The sequence below is a fragment of the Cebus imitator genome, unplaced genomic scaffold, assembly GCF_001604975.1.
Source record: "Cebus imitator isolate Cc_AM_T3 unplaced genomic scaffold, Cebus_imitator-1.0 Scaffold83, whole genome shotgun sequence".
NCBI classification, from domain to species: domain Eukaryota; kingdom Metazoa; phylum Chordata; class Mammalia; order Primates; family Cebidae; genus Cebus; species Cebus imitator.
In genome coordinates this window covers 5,591,496-5,597,803 of record NW_016107398.1, presented here as the reverse complement: position 1 = coordinate 5,597,803, position 6,308 = coordinate 5,591,496, and the positions used below count along the sequence as shown (strand labels likewise).

At 38.9% G+C, this 6,308-nt stretch overlaps 1 non-coding gene across 1 annotated transcript; it reads left to right on the top strand.

The window, feature by feature from the left end:
• Positions 1 to 5,635: 5,635 nt before the first annotated feature.
• LOC119472064 lies at positions 5,636 to 5,697 on the top strand. Its single transcript, XR_005201171.1, has one exon. It is a non-coding gene; the product is annotated as a U7 small nuclear RNA (small nuclear RNA).
• Positions 5,698 to 6,308: the final 611 nt, after the last annotated feature.

Genomic DNA, 6,308 nt, shown 5'->3' with positions numbered 1-6,308 from the left:
GTTGGAGACCAGCCTGGTGAACATGGTAGAACACTGTCTCTACTAAAAATACAAAAATTAGCGGGGTGTGGTGCTGAGCACCTGTAATTCTAGGTACTTGGGAGGCTGAGGCTGAGGAATCACTTGAATCTGGGAGGCGGAGGTTGCTGTGAGCCATGGTTGTGCCATTGCACTCCAGCCTGGGCCACAAGAGCAAAACTCCCTCTCAAAAAAAAAAGAACATCTGAATATCTTTGTGGCTGGGTGCAGTGGCCCACGCCTGTAATACAGCACTTTGGGTGGGCAAGGCGGGGAGATCACTTGAGCCCACGAGTTTGAGAAAAAAAAAAAAAACAACAAAACACAGCTGGGTGTACACACCCTGTAGTCCCAGATACTCCAGAGGTTGAGGTGGGAGGATCTCTTGAGTCTGGGAGGTTGAGACTGCCCTGAGCTGTGATCATGCCACTGAATTCCAGCATGGGCGACAGAGCAAGACCCTAACTTAAAAAATAAATTTAAAAATCTTTGTGTGTGAATCTTTATCCACATATTTGGTTCTTTCTTTTCTTTTTGGTGCCGTGACTCGGATCCGAACTGAGGTTGCTGCAGGTACAACTTGATTATTTCTTTATAATACATTCCTAGAAAAGTTGAACTAATCTATGCTACTGCTTGGTGCTTATAAAATCTATTTAATTGTACCCTTAGTAGTTCTGAGTCATCACTTTTATTGTCATATTTTATTTTCCTGATTATTTTAATAATGCATAAAATATTTTATAATAATTTGCATAAAATAATGCATAAAAATAATTTACTTATGGAAGTATTGTTAAGCCTGCAGTGTGTTAGTCTGGAGTGGATGTGGTATTATGCTAGTATAGAATAACATCTTAAAACACAAATTTTTATTTCAATACTGTTGATTTCTGCAAAGGAACACTCAGGGACTAAGCATTCCCAGATAGACAAGCATAAGAAGTTCAAAAAGCTAGAGAAAGACAACATGCAACAAATGTTATTGAATATTCAGCAGAATTTGCAGATTGCTACAATGCAAAGATTGGAGAAGAAAATTCAGAAACTTCAGAAGCAGCTCAGTGATCTGAAATTGTCAAATAAAAATATGAAAACCCAGCTGACAAGAGTAAATGTCCTTAAAGTAAGTAAAGGAAGAGAGGCTTTCAGAAATTCACTTAAGCTTTGGTCTTTTACCATATTAGCAGCATGCTTTTCATTGCAGTTAAAAAAATAAAATTATTTTATGTACATATAAAAGAATATATATAATATTAAAGCGTATAGAATAAAATTGGAATCCACCACTGATTTTAAGAAACAAATATTACCAATACAATTGAAACCCCCATATATCCATATATCCTCCTCCTTATTCCTCAATGATAATGGGTATTCCAAGTCTTATGATTACAAATCCCTTGTTTTTTGTTTTATTATTATTATTCTTTTTGAGATGGAGTCTCCCTCTGTCACCTAGACTGGAGTGCTGTGGCGCAATGTTGGCTCACTGCAACCTCTGCCCTCCGGGTTCAAGCAATCCTCCCACCTCAGCCTCCTGAGTAGCTGGGACTACAGGTGCACACCACCATGCTCAGCTAATTTTTGTATTTTTAGTAGACACAGGGTTTCACCATGTTGACCAGACTGGTCTCGAACTCCCGAACTCAAGTGATCTGCCTGCCTCAGACTCCCAAAGTACTGAGGCATGAGCCACCACACCCAGCCCATTTTTTATTGTAGTTTTACTGGTGTCTCTTATTGGGGTAATAGTTAAAAGTTGTAGTCATTTTAGGGGCTCTTGTTTGGACCTTCTCCCTATCAAGCTTCAGTTATACTATTTCAAAAAGTATGCCCTAAGCCAAACAGGCACTAAATAACCGATCAACTGATACAGCAGTTTATCAGCAATATTTCTCTTACTGAAATGCCAATTATGTTCTGTATTTCTGTACTTAATTAATGTAGGGCTTTAAGACCATTGAGGATAGGATGCAGAAAATATGTTAAAACTCTTTAAATCCCAAGTGGCCAGTTAATAAAAGTGCTAAGTAATAGTTATTGATGAGCACGATGGTGAAGAAATGTCCTCTTAATTCAGAAGCTGTGGAATGTTTTGCTTTTCCATATAGCTCTCTCTTCATAAAAAAAATAAAGAAAAAGAAGCATGAGTTACCATAACTGTTATTTAGAAGAGATCTAATCATAGTTATCTCCTTCCTTTTCCCCATCTTATACACTGTCACAGGACAAAACAATTGAAAAGCTCAGGCAATCCTTAGCAAATGTTGAAACAATGAAAGAGAAGGCAGTTGTGAAAACAGAAAACTTGAAAACTACATTAGACTCTACAGAGCAAGAGGCAAGATCAGACAAAGAGAAGACCCAGCAGATGTTAGATGCTGTCACTTCTGAGCCTCCTACAGCAAAGAGCACACCTGAAGAAATATCAGGACAAGAACAAGAGGTTTTTTTAAAATAATAAAATTAATTTAGTTAAAGTGATAAACACCACCCCTACTTAGACTGTAACTAACTTAGAAAAAAGGGAATATCGGCTTATGGAATCAAAAATGAGTTAAACTTTGACTCCAAGAGAGTGGAGCTGTACCTGGACTCCAGGATTAGCACCTGGAACCTACAAGCCCTTTCTCACAGTTACTTCTTGGCATCTATGTGTCAGCTCATCTGTCTGACTACGGGTTGGTTTTCTCCATGACAGGAAACATGGCCACTGACAACCATGGAGTTTTATATGTTGTTCCTGTGACAGGAGAGAGAATCCTAAGAAAGGGTCTAATTGGCCCAGTTTAGGTCAAGTGCTTATCCCTGCTAAACCCACAGTGGCTAGGGATGGGATATATGATTATTTTATATACTCTGACTAACCAGTGACCAGGAGGGTATAGGTCTATGAGATCATGTGTCATCATGTGAAACTCAGAGGAAACCTTGTATGTTACTTTCTGTGTCACTGTCTATCAAAATAGAGTAGTGCTTCTAAACTTACTTAGATTTTCACTATGCTTGTAAATATTTTGAGAGAATTTTTAAAAGGCTAACTGATCATTTGGGGAAATTTTAGTTATTATATGTCACATCTCCATATATTAGTTGCTTAGGAAACTTATACCTTAAGATATGCTTAAAACATTAAGTATGATATTAGCATTTTCTCTTTTTTCTTTCTTTAACTTCTGAATGTTCAGTTTCTTGATTGTTTCTATTTCTTTTATTTTTTGAGACAGAGTTTTATTCTGTCACCCATTCTGGAGTGCAGTAGCATGCTTATGGCTCACTACAGCCAAAACGTCCTGAGCTAAAGCAATCCTCTCATCTCAGCCTTCCAAATAGCTGGGGCTACATGTGTGCCACCACCACACCTGACTAATTTTTGTATGTTTTGTAGAGATAGGGTTTCACCATGTTGCCCAGGCTGGTCTCAAACTCTTGCGCTCAAGCAATTCTCCTGTCTTGGCTTCCCAAAGTGCTGGGATTACAGGTATGAGCCACTGTGTCCAGCCCCTTATTTTATTTTCAGTCAAATCTGTTTTCCTTTGGTTACCTTGTAGTTCACTCTTCACTTTTTAGATGATTCTGTGTTTTCTTGCCTGAGTTCAAGTCTCACATCTAGATATCATCTTTTTTCTTTCTTTCTTTCTTTCTTTTAGAGACGGGGTTTCACTATGTTGGCCAGGTTGGTCTCGAACTCCGGACCTCAGGCAATCCGCCCACTTGGCATCCCAAAATGCTGGGATTATAGCCATAACCCACCACACCCAGCCTTACATCTAGATATCTTGGATATCTTTTTGTTTATTTCTATTCTGAATTATTACATTTCTGATTCAAAATAAAGTCCCCCCCCCACCATTTTTGCAAATCCTTTTAAAATTTGTATATAATTTTTTTCAGGGTGTTGTGTCAAATATATGTTCTGTGTTTCATAGCTGTCTTTTTTTTTTTTTTTTTTGAGATGGATTTTTGCTGTTATCGCCCAGGCTGGAGTGCAGTGGTGCGATCTCTGCTCACTGCAACCTCCGCCTTCCGGGTTCAAGCAATTCTCCTGCCTCAGCCTCCTGAGTAGCTGGGACTACACGCACCTGCCACTGTGCCTGGCTAATTTTTGTATTTTTTTAGTACAGACAGGATTTCACCATGTTGGCCAGGATGGTCTCAATCTCTTGACCTTGTGATCCGCCTGCCTCGGCCTCTCTAGGTGCTGGGATTGCAGGCATGAGCCACTGCGCCCAGCTTCTATTTTCTTCTTAAAGTAATTTTATATGAATATAATTTGCCATTTATCTGTATTCACTTTGAAGTTCCTTGAATTCTCTGGTCTTCAGACGTTTCTACTTTAGAGTAACTGGAGGCAGGACTAATTCACTAGGTTCCTTAGCTCAATACCACCGGCTTCTGTTGGCACAGTGAGTGCAGTTTCTAAAGTTTACTAGATCAAGCCTTTTATTTTGTGAATGAGGGTTTATGTGATGTCTGATTCTTTTCTCTTTTATTTATTTATTTTTTTAATAAAGACGGGGTTTCACCATGTTGGTCAGGCTGGTCTTGAACTCCTGATCTCAGTTGATCTGCCCACCTTGTCCTCCAAAGTGCTTGGATTACAGGCGTGAGCCACCACGTCTGGCCGTGATGTCTGATTCTGTAATACTCTCATTTGTATAAACTTCTTAATTTCCAGCCAGGCGCGGTGGCTCACGCCTGTAATCCCAGCACCTAGGGAGGCCGAGGCAGGCAGATCACAAGGTCAAGAGATCGAGGCCATCCTGGCCAACATGGTGAAATCCCATCTGTACTAAAAAAATACAAATACAGCATTTGAATTCATGAGATTGGATGAGATCCCACCAAAGGAATAGGTTTAGGTGGAGATGACCTAGGACTGATGCCTAGGACACTGCAGTGTTTAGAATTCAAGGAGATGGGCCAGGTGTGGTGGCTCACACCTATCATCCCAGCACTTTGGGAGGCTGAGGTGGGTGGATCACCTGAGGTCAGGAGCCCAAGACCAGTCTGGCCATCATGGTGAAACCCCATCTTTAAACAAAAGAAAAAAGAAAAAAAAAAAAACTTCTTAATTTCCACTGTTTGCTTTTTTCTTTTCCTTTATTACCAAGCTTCCAAGGAACACCTCACCCAACTACCACCCTCTCCCCTCAGCAACCTTGCCCTCTGCAACTGCCATTTTTGGTCTCATGTGCTTCCAAGCCCCTTGCTTTTCCTTCCCCATTTGTCAGTGTTCTGATGCACCAGATCTCAGATTTGTTCTCGGTATTTCACCATTTATGAACTGTCTTGTTTCTGGGGGAAATATGTCTGCGTTCTACACCAGTGAAAATTAGCTGCACCTTCCTCTGTAGCTGCCTCTGCTGGTTTAGAATATTTATTTTCCCACTTGAAGTTTGTGCTATTCTCTAGGTTTGCTTTAGGCATAATTTACAGGTAGTTTCTATTTAATCTCAATGTTGATCACTATGGTTTTTGGAGGATGGGTAGAGAAATGTGTATTTAGGGGACTGGTATTATCATTCAGCAAATCAGAAGTCCAAAAAGTAATTACCTTATGGATGAAAAATAACAAAATAAGCAGCAATAAAATTAAGTTTACAAAAGTGTAGAATGTTACAGCTCTTTTAGAATTTGTCTAGCAGGCTTTCTGGTTTTTGCTGGAAAGTCTCTCTTAAAAAAAAAAAGTGTAAAAACAAGAAAAAAATTTAAATGCAAAGGAAATTTTAAATAGAGTTATTGTAATAGAAGACATCAGTTCCTAGCTTAAATATACTGTTTGAAAGTAGAATATATTACATTTAATAATGTTTAATAAGACTAAATTTCTAATACCAATTCTTTGTATGTAATAAGTGGGTGACCCAAATTAATAATATATCTTGATTTCTGTGATGGTTCTTTGTAGCTCAGCAACTTTCGAGAAACTATTATGAAGATGTTGGGATTTGACATAAAAACAGCAGACAAGGAAATCATCAATCAGCTAAAGCTTATTATACAAGTTTATGAAATATCTGACAAATCAAAGATTGCTTCTGATTGTGAGACTGGAAAGGTTAATTAATAAAGGCACTCTGCCTCTTCATTGCTGCCAAGAACTCAGCAGATATGGATATTTCCTCCAGCATCTTGGATATAGCTAAATTGTGAATAAAATGCAGTGGAAATTTTTCACATAAATCTGTTCTTTCCTATGTTTGGCATTTAACTTTTAAAAATAATCTTATTGCCGGGCGCGGTGGCTCAAGCCTGTAATCCCAGCACTTTGGGAGGCTGAGGCG